Consider the following 22581-nt stretch of genomic DNA (forward strand, 5'->3'; position numbering starts at 1 on the left):
CCTAAAGCTTGGCAGTACAGGAGTCAGAGGTCTGACCCTAGCGGAAACAGACCACTCTAGTGACTGATGCGTTTCATACTTCTATGAATTTCAAAAGGGTATTCTGAGAAAACTAAGTTTCTCAGGGTATTTCCGCTCACTTGCGTCAGTAAGGTAGGGCACAGCTACTTTTACAACAGTACATGGTCTTAACTGAAGTGTTTGCTGCTTTCATTTGCGCTGTCTTTTACTTGTCGTGAGTGAATTGTGTATTGTTGAGAAATTTTGAAGCTTTGAGGCACGCGTTGGAATTTGGACACATTGTACGCAAGATAGAGTTGTTGGATATAGGTAGAAGTTGGTACCATTTTGTAATTTATATACATTGTTACAATTTTGAATAGTCTTTGAATAAACTAGATAATGTTACAACGTATTAGTTTATTCTTCATTATTCGACTGAAAGTGCAGTCACAAAGAGAAATCCTCAGAGCAGGACAATATATTCATTACATCAAATTCCGTTTCTGTTTCTGTAAAGAGTGAGTGCTGATAACTCCGGAAGTTTGTTTCAGGGATGGAATAATGCTGTCGTTTTTCATGTAGGGGAACTTCACAGAAGGCACCACTCTCGTACTGCAGAGCTTACTAACTATATACAATATTATGAAAAATTTGTTATCTCATTATACACTTCCCTGCGAATTTCCGTGTGGTACTACTTCCAGTCGCAGGTTAAATACTGATAAGTGCCATCACACAGCCCTTTTTAACGCTTCTCTTTTTCTTATGATGGTTAACACCTTTTCACTACATGTTCGCACTAACCTCTTATGTGTTTTGTCTGTATACCTGATTTTTAAAATTCTGCGACAACTCAACACCTTAAATGTTTATCGTTTCCTACATTTCAGTTTCACAGCTGTGCATGGTTCGCTTCCATAAAATAATAAATTCTCTACATACAGATTCAGAATCATTTTTCTTGTTTTATTATCAATATTTCATACCAAAATTGCTTAAATTGTTCTTCAAGTGCACCTACCTGATTTTAATGTCGTCCTTTCTGCAGAAATCTTGCTAAATCTAGTTTCATAAATGACTAAATTATTTGATTTCTTGTGTGGGTTTTCCCTGAATTTTCTCAAAGTATTGTGCAATGACGTTTTATTAAGCAGCAAGTCATCCATATGTAACAAAGGCTTTTAATAATTTCTTGAGGTGAATTTCATTACATCAAGTAGCATCTCAAGTAAAGATGACATCAGTTTTATTCAACCTCGAAGAACCCAGTGTGAGTGGAGGAACTAAGATTCGCATTAAAGCTTTCCCATGCCATCCGTTGATATGGAAAATGACGTTTTAACCATCTTTTATTGAACTTTACAACGAGCTCTTAGCTACACTAAACTCCCCACTAATGAGCCACCCACCGTGGAAACACTGAGTTGACTATTTTAAGCGTCTCAGTTTAGTTTGTCATATCTAAGTTTTCCATGGCTTTTGCTAAATTTTGAACATACATCTCGCGGTAACATAAACTGATCACATCAATGACGAATATCTATTGAGTAGGCGTAGTCTGTCACCTAGGGCTAAGTCTTAGAATAGTTCCATGTTTTAATCGTGTCACTTCTTAGATTTTTAACACAAATCCTCAGTAATGGCGATTTAAGGCTTCCAGTTTAAGGAGTTACCCTTGTTCTGCCAACAGCGTTATCAAAGAAGACGGAGGAACCGACAGAGTGGCAGAGCAACGTGGTGGGAACTGCCCTGGAACGTGGGCGAATCAGCAATCATCAACGGAATGAGAATGCAGAAGGCAATGGAAACCACTGCATTGATGACACGCGCCTTATATGAACAGCATCTATGGCCTGTAATTGAAAAAGTGCCATAGTGATATCTCCATTGGCAAAAGATTCCTGATTAGTCTACCATTCGGATCTCTGGGTGGGAGTTCTCAAGGAGGAGGTGAGCAAAAAATTGAATAACAAGGGGAAGGGTAACATGACACGAGTTGGAGTGTAGAATGTAAGAAGTTTGAACGTGGTAGGGAAGCTAGAAAACATGAAAAGGCAAAAACAAAGACTTAATTTACATATAGTGGGAGAAAGTCAATTGAAATGGAAGGGGTTCTTGGTCAGACGGATGTAGGGCAATATCAACAGCGACAGAAAATGATATAACTGGATTACTATTCGTTATGAATAGGAAAATAGGTTGGTGTGTGCTTTATTGCGAACAGTTCATTGATAGGGCTGTTCTTAACAGAATAGGTATCAAACCAACGTCGACAAGAGTAGTTCAGGTGTACATGCCGAAGTAACAAGAAGAAGGTGAAGAGAAATAAAAAGTATATGAGGACATTGAACAGGTAATCCACACATATTATAAAAATGGATGTAAATTTGTATGTTCGACATCTCCTCCCAAACCACTGGGCAGATTTCAACCAAACGTGGTACACATATACCTTACTGTCAGGTAACAGTCGCTCTGCGGTGTAGGAACCACCTGCCTACCATAGGTCAGAACATATGACGTCATAAACAATGATGTTCATGAGAAAACTCCAGAATAACGCAAAAAGTTTAAATTTATTACTTCTGTGCGACTGATTGTATTCGCAATAAATTTGGCCGACAGTATTTACATATGCCGCAAAAGTGCACCTAGAAATTATATGATGCTACCACACGTAGTTCCGGAGATATGACACCATAAATACTTAAATGTGTCAAAAATTGCCGCATTTCGCATGACCTAATTTATTGCTTCATTGCAAATAACTCGATTGCCAATACATTTTGTGGAAAGTATCCATATATGCCGTTGAATGCAATTACAAAACTATATACCCATCATAATATGATCACATCTGCCTTGGACGACGTATTTTAATACTCTTACTCTATTTCTGTATGTTAATTGTCTTTGCCTGTAGTTCATATGTATTCTGTTCGAGTTAGTAACATTTTACTTCAGAATGCCATCTGCCATAGCATACGTGCTGCGCGACGTTTCGTTGGTCTACTCTTGCACGGTCCTCCGTAACATGGCAAGTGTAGGTATGTACTCAACACGTCTGTTGTGAACACTTTCAGTGAAGACTGGGCTGCAAACCTCCCTTTTGTAACGTTTGGAATCTTGCTTCTATTTTAACGAAGACAAAAGAGCTGAACTTTTGACGTTATTCGAGTTTCCTGTAGACACTTCCGTCAGCGTTAGCCGACAGCTTCTGCATTATTAACTGGAAACGCATCAATAGCAATAGGAGGCGACAGTTTTGCGACATAGAGCGCTCTGTCGCGTGACGTAAGCCACTAAGGCGGAAGGGATAACCTGTGACAAGACAAACGGGGCCGCAGAGCGTGGGACACGTGTTCCTCTGCAGGCGGACACCGGAATTAATGCGCCTGATAACGCTGTCGCAAGCCAACGTGGCATTTACAGGTTGCCAGATAGCGTCTGCGTCTATCTCTCTCTATCCTACTCCCTCCATACCGTCGTCTTTTCCATCCCCCGCTCCCCCCCCCCCCTCTCCCCTCGTCTGTCTGTATTTCTCTCTGTGCCTTTCCTACGACACAATAGCGACGTACACCAGCGACAGTAAGTTTGAGTTTCTGATTGCTAGAGAAAACATTCCTGATTCTGAAATCAATGTCAAGGACTATATTTTCTCCTGCGAGCGATGATTCATTTCCAGCACATATATTATTATTATTATTATTATTATTATATACATATATATATTTTGGAAAGGTCGCAGTCCGGCACACTTGATCTGCAGTGGTTTCAAATCAATGCACATATTGCTGCAGAGTGAAAGTTCATTCTGAAAAAATGTTGCTGTCGTTGAGTTATCTGAGTTATCTTAAAATTACCTCAAGAAAAGACGCTCATTTCGTCAATGAGAGGCAACAAGCGCATATACTGAGAAATAAATATACACACTTTTCAATAATTTCATTTTTCCAAGTAACTAAGGAAAATTCCGAGCTTACAAATTTGTATATCAACAATAAAGCCCAACAAAGATAAACGCCAGTGTTATTTAAATACACTTATAGTTTCAACATTAAATTAGGTTACAATTCCTTTGTAAGTGCAACATTTTCAACAGCTTTTGCAGAATAACCGATGCGTCTAACTCTCCAAATATGTTCCCTTCTTAAATCGACATAAATTATTGCACAGAAATGATGAAAGTATTCAGAGATCTAAAACACACAGATGAAGCAATTACAACACATTTCTGATTATGGAATAAGCAATTGGAATCTTTTACAGTAAAAAATAAATGAACACTTTACAGGAAAGCCCTTTGATAAAAAATAATGCAAAATTTGTGTGATGTAATTTGAAATTCAATCAACGGTGTTAAAATACATCTAAAATCAGAGGGACCTCATTCGATAATAGTTTAATCGCTGAGTGTGGCTTCGATAAACAAAGTTTTAGTGAAACTTGGACAAAAAGTAGAGATAAAAGAATAAAAAAGCCCTCCAGGGATATGTTTTCAGAATTACGTTAAGTGAAATGAATCACACGACAGCCAAAATCCCCTCTCTTAAAAAAATAAACAATATAAAATAATAAAATGAAATAAAACACTAATCTTTACAATACAAAACTATAAAAATATCATATCGCTTAATTTAGAGACAGTGTGAAAACATAGAGTACCACTCGTAATATACATTATGTGATCCAAAGTATCCGGACACCTGTCTGAAAATGACTTGGAAGTTCGATGAGCCCTACATCGGTAATGCTGGAATTCAGTTTGGTGCTGGCCCACCATTAACCTTGATGACAGCTTCCAAAAAATGTTCAAATGTATGTGAAATGTTATGGGACTTAACTGCTAAGGTCATCAGTCCCTAAACTTACACACTACTTAACCTAAATTATCCGAAGGACAAACACACACACCTATGCCCAAGGGAGAACTCGAACCTCCACCGGACAGCTTCCACTCTCCAGGCAAGTGTTCAATCAGTGCTGGAAGCTTTCTGGGGGAATGACAGACCGTTCATCACGATCTGCTGCACTGAGGAGAGGTATCGATGACGGTCGGTGGGGGCTGGCACGAAGTCAGCGTTCCAAAACATCCTGAAGGCGTTCTATAGGATTCAGGTGAGGACTCTGTGGATGCCAGTCCATTACAGGGATGTTATTGTCGTGTAACCACTCCGTCACACGCCGTGAATTATGAACAGGTACTTGTCCATTTTGAAAGATGCAATCGCCATGTCCGAATTTCTCTTCAAGAGTGGGAAGCAAGAAGGTGCTTATAACATCAATATAGGAATGAGCTGTGATAGTGCCAACGCAAAACAACAAGGGGTACGAGCCCCCTCCATGACAAACGCAATCACAACCGTAACACCACCGCCTCCGAATTTTACTGTTGGCACTACACACGCTGCAGATGACGCTCACCGGACATTAGCCATATCACACCCTGTCATCGGATCGCCACATTGTGTACCGTGATTCGTCACTCCACACAACGTTTTTACACTATTCAATCGTCCTATGTTTAAGTCCCTTACACCAAGCGAGGCGTCGTGTGGCATTTACCAGGGTGATTTGTGGCAGCCGCTCGACCATGAAATTCAAGTTTTCTCACTTCCCGCCACCCTGTCATAATACTTACAGTGGATCCTGATGCAGTTTGGAATTCCTGTATGATGGTCTGGATAGATGTCAGTCTATTGCACATTACGACCCTCTTCAACTGTCGGCGGTCTCTATCAGTCAACAGACGAGGTCGACCTGTACGCTTTTGTCCTTTACGTGTCCCTTCACGTTTCCACTTCACTATCACATCGGAAACAGTGGACCTAGGGGTATTTATGAGTGTGGAACTCTCACGTACAGAGGTATGACACAAATGGCACCCAATCACCTGACCACATTCAAAGTCCGTTAGTTCCGTGGAAGCGCCCCATTCTGCTCTCTCACGATGTGTAATGTCTACTGAGGTCGCTGATATGGATTACCTGTCGGTAGTGGCAGCACAATGCACCTAATATGAGAAAGGTATGTTTTTGTGGGTGTCCGGTTACTTTTGATCACATTGTGTACAACTTTAATTACAAAGGCTTCCAAACACCATCAAAGTATTAAACGACGTTAATCAGGGGCGTACATTAATACCAGAAACTGATAAGTATTAGCATTTTAAGCTGTAAAGAACTCACCGTTTGCTGGCTTGTGGTTTTCCTTCTTTTCATACAATGGAAATCCACAAGCAGTGCGGTTGAATCCAGCTAAGTTAGCAGACGACACATGCTGTACTTGTTGTACATGTTGCCCTTTACATACTTCATACAGCGCATTAAACAGTGAATACGCACCTTATCATCTTGACAGCGAACTAAATGGCCCACTAAGCACAATACCTTGACACCGGACTAGATTTTGACTCAAGACGTCGCTTGACATTCCACTTTACTTTCAGGTGAGACAGCTAGCATGTGCTACGAGTATAAATGATCACCGAGCTCCTGTCGAAGGTAACACTGTGCCGGCCGCATGATATCAACTCCACATCTGTTCCCCATGTTGTCCCACAAGAGTCGTTAACACTTTCAACATTCGCTGTAGGTGACTAGACCATGAGCCAGTCCGCATACAGTGGTTTATAGCCTCATAGCTCGACCCAGCTCCTGTCTAACGCTTTCTTTTAGTATCAATAATGGACCAGTTCATCCTCACACGATTAAACAAAATCAGTGTGGCTAGCCACTAGTCGACTTCCTCATACTGATGACCTTTATTGTCGAATTTAAGTTGGGTAAGATGAATCCAAATAAGTTGCTTGGTTTTGGGGTTCTGGACCAAAAACGTGACTGCTGTAAATTTTAGGACAACCTTTATAGTTTTATGGCATTGATAACATCTTTTCAGTGACTAAGCACCCACTACAGCCTTGGTTATACTGCCTAGCCTGTCTCTTATATGCAGTAGAGATGTTCAGATGGGCCGTATTCCATTTCCTATTAATCTCTATCTTCACAGGTAAGAGATCGCCAAATGTCCACAAATTACTAAGCGGCGAATTCATAGAGTAGCCTAACATGAGCTTGGCTGGAGTGATCTAACGAGTCTCATACACTGAGACGTTAAATGCAAAACATAACAAACTACATTAACTAACCCATCGTCTCTGTATATGGGATCGTCTCTGTGTATGGGAATGACATTTAATCGAGGCTGAGGTGAAATTCCGGTTCACATGGACAGCAAACTGAAGCTGGGTATGATTAGGTATTTTCGTAACATGAGAGACTACACCATCCAAGGAAAACTTCCTAAATGAACTAGAAAGACAAGTGGATGCCTTATCTGATTCCAAAAACCTTGAGTGTTACCTAACTAGAGAAAATGGTAGTCAAATTTTGTATGGCAGTAGTCACTGACCTACTATAAATGAGCCAAACAAATCTACTAAATGCATCCACTGCCTAATGTATTTAGTGATGCCAGTTTCTAATACTCGGTAAAATTAAAATTTAAAACAGTCTTGATCGCAATTTTTTTGTTGGAGTTGTTCGACTCTTTCATAGAGTCATCTTCAGATTCTGTAAAGATATACTGCCAAACTAGTGTAGACGTTATAATAAGCATATGAAAATATACAAAAAATATATAAAAGTAAGATAAATAGTAATAAATTATACCCAGAGCGGTGGATGGACACTGCCAGACGAGTTCCGTCGACCCTCGACGCTCGAGTAACTGCTGACTGTACATTGAGGTAACGGGTATTAATATGTCTGGACACACCCACCGTTCTGAGCATAACATCATAAGTAGCCAACCAGAATACACGTTCATGATTAGATAACTTAATACATAACTATGAAGGAACAGTTACAGTTAGAATACATCATAATGTCAATTATTGATCATTATTTGTCGTTGAATGTTAATTATACTATTGAAATGGTTCACTGGTGTGAAATAAGGCTTTGATCATGCTGCCCTCGAAACTCAGAACTACGAATCTGCACCAAAGATTGTCGTTGCCCCAGCGTTTACGTGGATAATCGAGGGTTACCATGGAAATGGGGTCCTGTTCCGCTGTGGACGTTAGTGGTGCTGTCAAAGGTTGTACTATGGGGAGTTACGTCGTATGTTACGGTTCTGTGCCATAGAAATACGGTGAATTTTGCTCTCTTCTGATGTGAGCGCCATGAAAATAACTGTAATATGGCGGAACCACACTAACACTTCTGTAATAACAGCGGAACGATGTTACTAAAGTGTATCGATAGTTACCGTAGAAACGGCATCCTAGCCCGGTGAGGCAGGCATCAGATGATCAGAAATTATTGTGTACTGCGAAATATACCTCAAGGGTTGACATTTCGACCACGAAAACAGTGTTTGCATAGATAAATCGGCGGTTGTTAGAGAAATAGTGTCTTATTCTCACTGCGACAATCTATGGTGCTGTAACAAGGTTATAATTGATGGAATTTGACGCCTTTGTTAATGTAGCATAGTATTCGGCATTATGACAATATTATACGTCATAAAAGGATAAAATTAAAGGGTTGTAATCAGCTTAAAAATCTCTTCACAAGAATTTCTCTATGTCAGGTTGTAATACTGACAACAGGATGCTATGAAAGTGTATGGTGATTGATGGAAACAGGTGCTTGATACCACTATGGCAATGTACAAAGCGTACATCAGAAATAAGCGACGACTAGCATCCTTTGATGGAAGAATATGGATAACGAAATAAATGCATTAAGTAATGGTTCTTTTGCATTAGAGAAAATTGAAATCTATGCACGTTGTAAAAGTGAACCCCTAGCTCTGCTCAGTGAACAGCTAGATTTCAGGGCAAAACATTTTTATGGCCTTTCTGAAGACCTATTATAAAGAACTGCTCTTTCGTTTTCGTATTATTACATTCATATATTTTTATATTAAGTCGAAGCTTGTTTTGTCATTAGTATTTTATAACTAGTTTTTAACTATCTGTATCTCATTTTTATAATGATTCTTATTTTAAAAACCACAACACAACAACATGTAAACTGTCACTTCACACTTTGCTAAATTTTATTTTGTCTGATTTACCGGAGCACCGATATTTTTGATGTCCTTCCTTGTCTCATTAATTTTCTCCTACAATTTCTTCTCCATAAAATTGCCACCAGATTCAAGTCCTCTTCCTTTTCCTCTGTATAGTGATCGACCGAACTCATACTTGATTTCTGCGGTGCTGCATCCGCATCACTGCGTTCTTATACCTTCCTGTCTTCTCTGTCCGGATTTGTACTAATCACCTCTGCTTCGATATGTTGTGGTACTCTCACATCTTCTATCACACCCTATCTGACACTGTAATTTCCCTCAATAAAAGCCATATCGCTTTCGTCTCCCTGATTTCCTTGTTGCACGTCATCGTTGTTGCTAACATCGTTCAACAGCAACACCTCCATAAGCTTAAACTGTGGCTCCACGATTTCATTGCACTCTTCCTCCATGACGTACGCTTTATTTTCCCGTTCCCAGTCTACTTCTCTTGCCCTACTTCTCGTTATGATTCAAACTCTCAATCAACAACAAATTTTAATTATCCGTCCAACACATAGACCACTGTATTATCTAACTCACAAGATATACGCAGTACAATACAATGACGTCAAAAAATTTAGCAAACCAGTATGTAGTCAGAGACTAAGACAATAGTAAACTAGATTCAGAATCAAAAACAACCAAATACAAAGCAGATACAATAGTAAACACCACAAAAATAACATGAGAACGCCGTTAGTAACGACGTGAAAATGGTCGACAAATGACATAGATGTCACTGACATAAATGCACTATAAATAAAACGAATAAACGTATAAACAACACAATCATAGAATTAAGTATCTACAACATACTAATGAATCATATTTTTCTTTTTGTTTTTATTTCATCATAATGTTGATCTGTTCGGCAAGGACGCAAAATGACAGCATAACAGAAGTGCCAAGAACCTAGATCCTGGCAGCAGTTTGCCAATTGCGAACTTCCTACTTTCTTTTTTAATCAAGACTTTAATAAAACATGGCAAAGATAATATTAATCAGAACACTGGGAGGAGTTGTGATAGATTTATTCGTCCTTAAGATCACAATACAAAAAAATGGATAAAGAAACGGCGTGCAAACATTTTTATTGGACAAACGCTTTCAATGATATGGGCACTATAGTGAACAAAGTGATTAGCTTGGGATGAATACACGACATTAACCATAACATTAATCGCTCTACCTGACTTCATACATGCGATCCGGGGTATGGCCCAAAAACTACGCTACAGTCAAGCATCTGTACTCTGCTATTCCAAAAACAAAAGTGTGGTTCGAAAGAACAGAGTGCTGAGAAGCATATATTGGAGCCCTACGCCGTAGGAGCCTTTTGCTGGTCAGGGAGGCACACCCCGATGCGTTTGGCGACTGGAGTCATGGACGTCAGCAACCTGTTATTAATGGTGCACGCCCGAAAAATGCAAGTACTCAGTCTCACGTTCAGCTGATTTGGAAAGCCTCTGAAACCCCGGTAGATTCCAGTGTGTAGGTTGACCAGTTTGCTGGTCTGTCAAACCAATTTGACCTCGTTGCCACGACTGTGCATGACAGAATATGTTAAATGTTTAGACAGCCGACTCAGAACAAATAAGAATGCCCACACATCACTCGTTGCGTGCGTGATTTCCGACAGTTCAGATGGTGACTGGCACAGGCTCTAAGTGGCACACTTGCAAAGGACACAGGTCTCACCATTTAGGTAAAGACCTGCAGTTCTTTACTAGTGAAGTGCCAGTACAACAGAGTCTTCTTCTCTTTTTCTCTGCTTTCCAGCTCGGTAGCAAAGGACATTTACATCTTAGACTTAGATTTGACCAATCAGAGTCTTTAATGTTGACTGGCGAAAAAAGGAAAAAAAAATCAGCTTCACGGCCTCTTTCCCCTTTATGCCGTGTGTTTTGTTAACAACATGACCTGGATGGAGCCACAGCCCTCCATAAAAAGATCGTTATCTCCCCTGTTGCGTCAATTTAGAACTTTCCAAAGAATGGACATAAACTCGCTTAAGAAGGCTCGTGCCTTCACAAATATGTTTTGTAAGTCTGGACATCTCGAAACCAGTGACCTGTCCCACAGAAATTCGCAGAAAGCTCACAGTCATCTCATCGACTCCCTGCCTAACAAGGGCCCATCCCCTGCTTTATTCCCAGCCTTCAATGCGCTGCCCATTTCAGCGGCGACCCCTTGGCGCTGGAAGCGGCCGCTGACTGACCAGCGCAATCCAACATGTCTGCACAATGAGACTGTTGAACTTGGCAGTCCGCAAATGTTTTCACCCAGGTTCCGCAGAAAAACGCTCCCCCCCCCCCCCCTCCGGCCGTCAACCGCTGTACGCTTTTACTGCAGTCGTTTAAATCGGCACCTTATTCCTTTGAATGCTGGCAAAGGTTACTGCTATTCCTTCACTAGAGCTCACAAGGAAGAGCGTAAACTGCTGCCCACTATTTTATCATGATGTTATAAGTCAGAGCGTATCCACGTATAGCAACCTAGTAATGAAGATCAGCTTCCCTAAGAACATTATGCAGCAAACACCGTACTAGAAGTGAGAGTGCCCTGCAATTGTCAACTGTTCTCATAAGGTTTCACACAAACTGAAGACGCTGACAGAGTAGCCAAAATAGAACTTTGGAAAATACTATATAAATTTGGAAATAATCCTGCATCAGTGATACTTTGCAATATCAGGAATAACAATAACAACCAAGGTAAACACACCTTCACTTCAGCAAAGTTAAATGTGCTATTACTCAGCAAAGTTGTACATTAAAGACGGTGATCAAAAGGCGACCATCACATTCAGTTCAGTAGAAGTGTAACATCATCGCAGAAAATTCTGGTGCTCTTTACTAAGTATCACAATTTAGAAAGCACGTGAGGCATTGCACGAAACGAACCTCGTGAGAGAAAAGAGAGAGAGAGAGAGAGAGAGAGAGAAAGGTCATGGTGACCACGCTATTGGATCTCCCCGTACGTCATGTACATGCAGATAAAAGGGAGCAGGTGCTCTGTCCGGTTGCATCAGACTACATGTACACAGAAACAGTACTGTATCTTTACTGAACTTAAAGCGCGCATGCACTGATTGTCCTTGTTGTTCCTAACCTTCCATTGGCACAGGATTACTTCCAAGTTCACATTTCAAACTTATAGTATTCCAGTTGGTTTATCAGATCCTTCAGCTTGTGTACTATCTTCTGAATCTTCATTCATAGCTGAAGCTGGTGACCATCAGTATAATTAAAGTTTGGAGAGTTAATTTTTATTTAACATTCCACCACGACTGCAACAGTTCTTAAAAACGATGTTTCGCCGTACACTCATTAAGAAACAGAGAACGATGCAGCACCTGCCATAAGCTCCCAGCTTCGTGACATTGGATTTATGATATATCTGTCTGGTGCATTAGAGCCGTATCACTTTTGAAAACGTTGTGAAATGCTCAGTCACAAGATTTACAGACGAAAAACTCGCAGCAAGATAAAAGAGAAGGAAATAAAAAAAGAAAATGGTTGTCGTCATGAAAACGTATCATAAAAGAGCTAATGCACACAAATATTTCATCTTATTAGTTCTATGTATTACCGAGATACAGTAGAAACTGCGTTATGCTTTGAGCAGTTTTTCTATATTTCAGTAATAACGACGGTACTGGGTATGCGCTTCTCTGCTGAATTTAATCACATAACATTTTATTGGGAAATGAATTAGCAAAAGCGTCTGTCACATCTTCCATCTGACATGTAATTCTTATAGTGATATTGAAGTTTATTTTTCTTTTTTTCAGTTACTGATGCGTTCTACACTTTCATCCTTACTTCCTCTCGATTTGAGTTGCAACACTTTGATTTATAAAGGGCGTGCCAGTCTTGTGTACAGACTGTCGAACAATGCTATATTAGCTCCCACTCCTGTCACCGTCTCCCATTTACGGATCAATGTTTCGAGGGCGGCAAAGAAACTTTGTCGTTAAGTTACTGTCGGGTATGGTTACGACTGATAGCGATCCTGACTATTAAACTTTTTATGTTTATATAACACCACAAACTTTTACAGACGTTTTTAACAAAAAAACTCCATTTCTTATTAATGCAATGACTTCAGCCATTTCATTTTTAACTTCAGTGATACATCTGCCGAGCAGATAGGAATACACACGTCTTATCGAAGCGGAAGCGACCTAAAGAGTTTCTCCTCTGTGCAGTCCGAACAGGGCATCATACAGCTGCTTTAAGATGCTCTTTGTTATGTAACATACTTCATAATTTTCTTCGCTGAATGTAGTGTCCCACAACGTGCTATTTACTCGTAGCTTAAAGGATGACGGTATTCAGTGGGTGTTAGATGTACACTAAGTGTTTCAAGTAAGCCACAGGCAAGTTTCGTAACTGTCGACAACAGCTGGGAGAGCCGTTGTAACCCTCATTGCTCGTGCTGGCAAAGCCGGCTCTAATACCTCAACGCGCTTCCCAGACCACAGCGGCTGCGGTGATTCCGTCTGGCAGGTGGCCGATCTCTACCCAATTTGCGCTAATTGGCCATTAATAAGGAATGGCCGACTGGACAGCCACGCGTGATTCTGACTCCTCGACGGATAACTTGGTGGCACAGTGGATGCCACCGGTAATGCACTGGTGCGCTGATTAAAACATGAATTACTGATGTGGGCTTTCCGCCAAGCAAGTTGCCCCTGTCTGCGCCGCACAGGCAACTCGCAACGCGCTGGAGTGCCATTCTCAGCGGTCACTGACCGCGAGTTGTTGGACTAGTATTTTTACCAGAAGTGGCTGTCCTGGAATGCGTCCATTTCAACCGTATTTGGTCCACATGGGTAGACAATTACCTCTACGTATTGAAGTACTTCGCTAAAACGGAAATGTTACAAGTTCGTCGGTTTAAAAATGCAATTTTTATAATATACTAAAATTCTTTCTGCATTCAACATATTGAATAGGGTAAAAAAATTGAAAATGCCATGCGGCTAGGGCCTCCCGTCGGGTAGACCGTTCGCCTGGTGCAAGTCTTTCGAGTTGACGCCACTTCGGCGACTTGCGTGTCGATGGGGATGAAATGATGATTTTAAGGACAACACAACACCGAGTCCCTGAGCAGAGAAAATCTCCGACCCAGCCGGGAATCGAACCCGGGCCGTTACTTATGACATTCCTTCACGCTGACCTCTCAGCTATAAGGGGCGGACATTGAATAAGGTTTAATGCCCCATCGACAACGAGTTCATCAGAAAGCTCGGATAGCTCGGAAAGAAAAGTATGGGTAAGTAAACTGTCCGTGATTCTTGATAGTAAGCATCCCAGTATTTGTCATAAGCGGTCACTGGAACTCGTAAAACGTAAATTCGGATGACTTGAAGGTGATTTCAAAGTTCTTCCTCCCAAAAGCGGTGCGGGGGGGGGGGGGGGGGGGGGGTGCAGGTGTGCAGAGTGCTGACACGTGCGCACTTCACTCGGTCCTATCCACACGTGCAGGTAGTCGCACTGTCCGTGTGGATACCTGTCTTGCTGTGTATAGCCCCATTTCATGCAGCAAGATGTGTGCCGTATACGATCCTGCAAGGCTGGGTGAACATTACTTGTCCTTTTGGGCGCTTGTCTCGTGAGGCTGTTGAGATCCCGCGTTGTGTTGGGTTCGCCCTTTCTAAACCCACCGATTCTTAATCATAAGATTGTCGTGGGATCACAGTCAACACGGGCAATAATGCCGTGAGTCATTAAACCACATTCTCGATAGCCCATGGTCCTGTCGCTGTTTGACACCGACATATGCTGGTAGACGTTTGCTATCCGTTATATTCTCATATGGAGCGCGGGAAGAATGAATGTTTAAATGTCTCTGTGCGCCCTGAAATTAATCTTGTCCTTACGATACCTATGGGAGCCATATACAGTGAGTTGTAGTATATTTCTAGAGTCATAATTTCAAGCCGACTCTTGAAAATTTGTTACTAGGCTTTCTCAGTATAATTTCCATCTATCTTTAGTTTTTGAGCATTTCTGTGACACTCTCCCGCGGGTCTAACGAATCTGTGACTATTCGTGCTGCCCCTCTCTGTACGCATTCAATATCCTCTGTTAGTTGTATTTGGTACACGTCCCACACACTTGAAAAATATTCTAGGATAGATCGCACACGTAAGCAATTTCCTACGTAGACTGCCTGCATTTTCATAGTATTTACCAATAAACTGAAGTCTGTTACCTGCTTTAGTCTTGTGCTTGTTCTTCCCACATGAGGCATAACACGATGCTGCCACAAAGAAACAACACTGAAACACATTTTCTGAATGAGAAACCCGTTGCTTAAGCTTTCTTTGTCGACAGAACGTGGATGGTATTACTTTACCTACTTTGTTCAGCTGCACTGAAACAATAATCATTTGCGTATCTGAACATGTGGTGCACTTGATGCCAATCTGACATCTTTTGCACATCCTGTTCAAGAAGTATGGCCTACATGGTTTTTTTTTCCATTCTGCTTTAAGTACTTCATATGTCCATGGATTAATACTGCGCGAGCGATACCAGCTATTACTACATCGAGACGTCGTTGTTCCACAATTTTTGCTGAATGTAAAACGCATACGGTGCCAAACAGAACAGGTTCCATCAGCCAAGTGCGGTTCCAAACAGTGGACCCGCAACTCGTAAAACTAAGAGCTGTTAACAAACACCACTCAGGTGAAACATGAGCTAAAAGATGCAGATTAAGAAAATGTAAACATCTTATTAACTTAATAGTATAAATCATCAAATCTGCCATCATAATCAAAGAGAAACGTTACTCAGAATTGCAAAGAGCAAAGTTCGACAAACTTCCTTAAAATAATTGAAAGATTAAATAATAAATCCAAGAAAATATCCCAAGGCTTTAAAAACAAGCACTTAATAAACCAGATTCACCACATAGCTTATGAGCAATTAACAACATTAAATACCCAATTTCATTAAACACTAGCGTAACAACAAACGGCCTGACGGGGTCACAGGAAAATAACACTGATTTCGAAGCCACCAGATTTATAGTACCAGACAGCTTGTGGTGTAAACAAGTAATAGTACGGCAAAACTTCGAGTACCACCTATAATGACAAGCAGCCACCATTGCACGAGCGGAACAAGCACTAACCATTAAATGGATCAAACTCAGACAGACCAGTGGTATTTAACATTAATTACAACGAGTAAAATATTTTTTGAGATACATAAAGCGAGAGTCTCAGATGCGGACATACTACAGCGCGAACGGTACCAACTAGTGCTCCACCAAGACGTCGTCATTCCATAATTTTTGTTCAATGTAAAACGCGAGCTTGAAGAAAGCGCTCAGCATGGACTTACAGGAAGACAATTCAGCTGAATGAAACTGAAGTTAGTGGTGAAGACTTGGGTGCACGTACACTCATAACTATTCAGTCTCCGCACAAATAGAGCCAACAGCCCGCACAGACGACTGGCCGACTACTGCCGGTGTTGCACTCTAGCCACGTACCCGGACACTTCGCAACTCCAAACTCTCCGGCGTGTTTCCAATGCTCCGTGCCAGCGATAACACACACGAAGGGTAATTCATGCCACCTAGAGTGCGCCATAAAATGAAGGGCGAGGAAAAGCCGAAATACAGTCGACACGGCTCGCCAAATGAATCCACACGTTTAGTAGTTTCAATAATAGGGCGAGAAATTATTGGAAGACACTTCTGACAAATCTATTTTTATTTTTTGCATCATGCGGTTTTCTGAATTAAAGTCTGCGGTTAGGTATATTCTTTAGCTGCTTGTAGAGAACTGAGTTTTGTTCACTTATACACTTGTGGATCTCTCTAACAGTTGCTGCTTATCTAACTGATGGTGGTGGAAAATAACATAATACAGAAAGTGGCCACTAATTATTCTCGCTAGTTCACATAGTTTAAAATCAACTTCGTGTGCATCTGTACTCTTTTTTCTCTATTGGCGCACAGTAACAGTGCCTATTCAGGTAATACGAAGAGTACCTGAAGCTGGTTTTCAAATATCAGTTACGGTGTTCCCTTCTTAGCCATATTTTGTAAGTGGTTTTTACAAATAAGGGTCCATTCCTAAATGTAGTATTAGTATTCTTCCAGATCAACATTTTCGAAAACTACGTTTAATTTGCGATTAGCCTCACGGTTATTAAGATGGTAAGTATTTTCTCCTGCTTTTCTTTACCATTCTTGAAGTAAGCACTCATTGTGTACAGATCTGTTGTCAGACCTCCTACATATTGTCACAGTTCTCCTGTTTGATAAGCTAGTGCTATATCGCCAGAAAACCGGATATTTTTAAAATTAATGTTGGGCATATCGCTGCTATGAAAATCAAAAAATGTTAGTGATAGCACAGAGCCCTGCGGTAGACCATCATTCAACTTTCGTCTCCTACTACATTTTTCACCACGGAATACTTGGAATCACTTTTTTCAAAGTACACTAGTCATTATATTAAGCAGTGATTTTCGTGCCATGCGGTATCAAATGAGGCGATAAGATCAACGAATGCTATTGATGTCTTTAGATTACTTTGGAAGCCTGCTGCGATAAAAGATGTCAATGTCAGTACCTGATCAAAGTAACTGCGATTCTTTCGATAAGAGGCTTGCTGTAGTGGAGTTATTTTATCCTATTTACTTTGAATTCTCATGTGCGATTCACACGCTCACAGTGACAATTTTGTGGGTACTATGACGCTCACAGTGACAATTTTGTGGGTACTTCATGAATGTAAGATAACAATATACGATAGATTTTCACTGGTAGGATAAGAGAATTCCGTTTACAAGGTGTGTGTTTTCGTTCCCTAAAACTGCAGTTGATTTTCTTAGCATTTGAATGACATTATAATTGAAGTACAATGTATCTTGTAGTAAAACCACAGAAAAGATTTCTTTTTCTTTTTGTAGAATTACGCAAGAGACACACAGGATGTGCTTGCAGGATGGTTTCCATTAGACATCAGCACCTTCTTCTGTTTACACATAGTCGCTCAGCCCTCCCAGCATGTAACGCGGGAGTTGCAACAACAACAAAAACAATTTGGATGCAAATTTCTTTCTCAAATTTGCAGACGGCGTCTGGTTACCCCAAAAAGCAGCCACTGCAGTCTTAACTTCACTGAACATTACCCTATAATCAGCAAATTCGCCTTTACTTTCGGATACGTGTTTCATTGGCCCAGCACTCCGGCGACTGGTTATCCAAAATATTTAATGCATACATCACTAATTTTTGTTTCACAGATAAAATCCGATCAACATGGATAATTTATGCTCTAACAGTAACGAAAAAAATTTCATTACCTTTGTCTGAATAAGCCAAAACGTTGAAGACGCATTGGTTATCATCAAATTTAAGCCTTTGCCTTCGGTATCACAGGACGTCTAAAAACGATTAGTAAAGAAGACGCAAGATACTGACTGGAGCAGCTTCTCTTCACAAAGTTCGTATCGGACTGCTACTGCAAATGGAATGGTCCATTGGTGAAAAGTGATGGAGTAGTAAACCGTGAATACCCACTGCAATGTATCTGAAACAAATTAGCAACAGAGAAAACGCTGCTACGTTCTACTTCGTTTCAGTGAGTGTCCACTAATGGAGACGTACCCTTCGCTTCGTGCGTTTGTAACGCAGAGTAACCATTATCAAAACAGATCGATCGAGAGCAGATGACTTTTATAGTACACTGTGCAGCGTGTGTATTTTGATGTAGACAGCTTAATGGACTCAGCGCGACAGACTGTCAGTCCTAATGTCCCGGGTTCGATTCCCGGCTGGGTCGGAGATTTTCTCCGTTCAGGGACTGGATGTTGCGTAGTCCTAATCATCATCATTTCATCCCCATCGACGCGCAAGTCGCCGAAGTGGCGTCAAATCGTAAGATTTGCACCAGGCGAGCGGTCTACCCGACGGGAGGCCCTCGTCACGCGACACCATCATCAATGGACCTAGTTGTTCTAAATAATATTCTGACCTTAATACAGTGTTACGTATGGAAACAGGCTTCCCGCAGGACGCTAGCATTAGTATTCTTAAGTGTGGAGACAAGATTATCTACTGGGCAGGAAAATAATCCATGAAGGTGGTTACACTCACGCTCAGAGTGGCACATAGTGCAGTTACAAGTTAACAGCACTCTACGACGTGCAGAGAGTTGTTTACTGGCGCCTTCGCAGTTCGCTACGTTGGCCGATGGAGATACGGGACGGAGTGCAAGGATTGAAATACAATGAATGTGAGGCGCTTCGGCAACACTTTGGAATCGAAAACCAAGGAGAAAACTGATAAAGGGAAGGAGAGAGGAGAAGGGGAGTTGCTGAGAGGGAGAGACGCTCTTGGTACAATGGCGGGGATTTACAGCGAAAAACATGAACTCAACCAATCGTGACGATGCTAACCACAACGTTGTTGTTACTAGTAAAATTGAAGGGAAACGAAGTTTTCTATGGACATGGAAAAAGATGTTGAGGGACTGTTCTCAGTCAAGCTTTGCACTGGAGAAGCCTTTCACCCTGGAGAAGCCTTTCACCTGAAGCTGAGCGAGACACCTCGGTGTAGAGATCAGCTGGCAGCCGTCTCCGGGGCAAAACGGTGGTAAGACAGAGGCCACTGACCCAGTAGTGCCGAGTCCACGTTCGATGTTTGGTCACTGAGCAGATTAAACTATCTGCAGTCACGACAGCAGCAGCATTCCTGATGCACGCAGAGCAACGTAATGCTTTCCCCTATCCTCAACTTAATTCAGGTGTTCCTTTGAGTAACGAGCATTCTTATTCATTCATATAATTAGCTGTTTAAGAGACCATGTAGAATAAGTGATATCTGTATTATGTCGTAGTTATAATTTTCTGCATAATTATCTCCAAACGCCTAACAAAAATGTTTATTTCGGGTTTAATCTAGGTGTAGCGCACACCGCAGGAGGCAATAAGAGACGACGGAGAGATTGTGGTAAGCACGGGGCAATTTTAAGGTTAATATTATTCCCGATAAGTCGATAAGGAAGCATTACAAAAAGAACCTGTGCTAAATCTAATGATATGAACTCTGTGACAAAAGACGTAATACATCAAACAGTGTAAGCCTTTCCTGATAGTAATTTTAAATAAAACCTGTTGTCGCTCCAATGACTAAATTTAAGATATTATAGAATTCGCTTTCACAACTAGAGTTTGATGCTATAAACGCGTTTTCCCTTTCTGCTTCAACAATCGTCGCTTTCAACTCCATCGCTTGTTATCAAACTATAGTACAGCCAAAGAAATTATGACGTGACACATCTACTTTGCATCAGACATACGCATAAATGGTTCAAATAGCTCTGAGCACTATGGGACTTAACTTATGAGGTCATCAGTCTCCAAGAACTTAGAACTACTTAAACCGAACTAACCTAAGGACATCACACACATCCATATCCGAGGCAGGATTCGAACCTGCGACCGTTGCGGTCGCACGGTTCCAAACTGTAGCGCCTAGAACCGCTCGGCCACCCAGGCCGGCCAACATACGCATGGTTAACCGAGAATATGAAACGAGAGCTTTCAGAATACAACTTACTCTATTCACAATAAGATGAAGTGCAAGCGGAAAGGAACTTCAGCCAGCACGAGCTGCGAATTTACGCACTATTCAGCTCTCTATCAATCCCAGCAACCGATTTTGGTTGGGGTGGAATGCAAGTTAGTCGTTGTGGATGGCATAAATCGAGAAACATTAATCATTTCCTAATGTCTCGCTCTGATATGTAGCTCATTAGAATTAATGGCCACACATTGAGCTAGCTTAAGTCTTACCTATTTAGCAGTACGTAGAACTTATATACTTTCATATGACTGGATATGAACTAGCATCTAACTAGGGCACTGACCTTGAACTTACCGTTGTTACAAAGGAGGCACTTCTTGTATGCTGCCCATTGCTGAACCAGCGAGATGTTAGTTCCATCTCCTTGCTTCCAACAACACTGTCCACCAAGAAAATTTGAATGTTTCCTTCACTTCATGCATCAAATCTTACTAATTCTAATTTGAGAAAAACAAATATGACAAAGTAGAATTTTTAATATCTCTAGTTTCTGTTTTTACACAATAGGCCGGGGGTGGCCAAGATTTCGGCTCGTGGGGCATGCCTGGGTTAGAGTGCCAAAGTGCTCAGCCCATCGCTACGTCGATCTGCCTGCGCTTGAAGAGGGGGAAGAGCAGAAAACAACGAAAGCGCCGCATTTAAATGGCAGTACGGTCGTACTGCATGAGACTTGGTTTTATATTTCACATTTCCCAATAACATACATGGCAAAAAATAAGTTTTCACTATTAATTAATTATTTTTGGTACGCTGAAGACACAATATAATTTTTATGTGGTACAAACTGTCGGCATACGCACTGAAGCAGGCAGTTCAACAAAATTACACACTCAAGTTGCTACGTATTCATAACTTATTGAGTTTCATAATCGAAAACGAGTCTTACGCACAAATATGCCAATCTTATTATTGTAGCACTTTTGCAGCCTCTTAACGGAGACTTGGAAAACCTACCTGAGAAAGGAAATGTAGACATTACGGACAATTTTAACGTAAAACATTTGTAATTATAACTACAATTACCTTCCATTTCAATCAGTTGCATCAGCACATGCACAGGGGCGCTTTCAACTAAAACAGCAAATAGTCTCGGAAACATATCGAAAACAGATGTACGATTGACAGTGTTCTCAAATCTTTTATAAAACTATCGTAATTCTTGCAAGGCCATAATGAATTCTTTAAATCTCGGGCTTTCTTTAACGCCAGTGAGGTAAATGAACTGGATTGTCTTAGTTAGATTTTCTTTGTAAATGCGTCTCCGCCATATCAGGAAGAAATTACCTTGCACTGTCTTACTGTGGACAGCGTGCGGTAAAGTTCACTCAAAATGCCAAGTTTTCAATACATTCCAGATGTTCTAATTTTCGTTCCTGCACGCCTTTGTTCTTAATAAACTCAAGAATAGCGATATTTAAATCGAAAAATCATTCCAGGCACGCCCCTGGACTTTGCAGTGGTATATGGAGTCTCCACACTCTTCATTTCCACTGAAAACTATTCTAGCTGAAAGTGGAATAATGGGTGTGACTTCAGAAATTTTACTATTCGTACCATCAATTTATTCAAGTGCTCTAGCCTGAAAATTCAGCAGGAAGTGCTTCTTGGTGTACAGAACAATGAATCCAGTCTGTCGACCTTTATGATTTTTTGCTCCGTCACTGTCATATAAAAGTTTAGATTGTTTCTGTATGGTACTACAACGTCGTTTCATAGCAAACAAGCAGTACCCATCGCTTACGCTGACTGAGAATTCTCATCCCTCTCTTGTGATGTTCCCATTCACTATAAAGGATAGTGACGCTAGTTTGCTAGGCTGCCTCTTATTATCAAGCAACCACATGACCTGTGAATGTCCTTCATTCCACGAAC

The sequence above is a fragment of the Schistocerca serialis genome, chromosome 2, assembly GCF_023864345.2.
Source record: "Schistocerca serialis cubense isolate TAMUIC-IGC-003099 chromosome 2, iqSchSeri2.2, whole genome shotgun sequence".
Taxonomy (NCBI): domain Eukaryota; kingdom Metazoa; phylum Arthropoda; class Insecta; order Orthoptera; family Acrididae; genus Schistocerca; species Schistocerca serialis.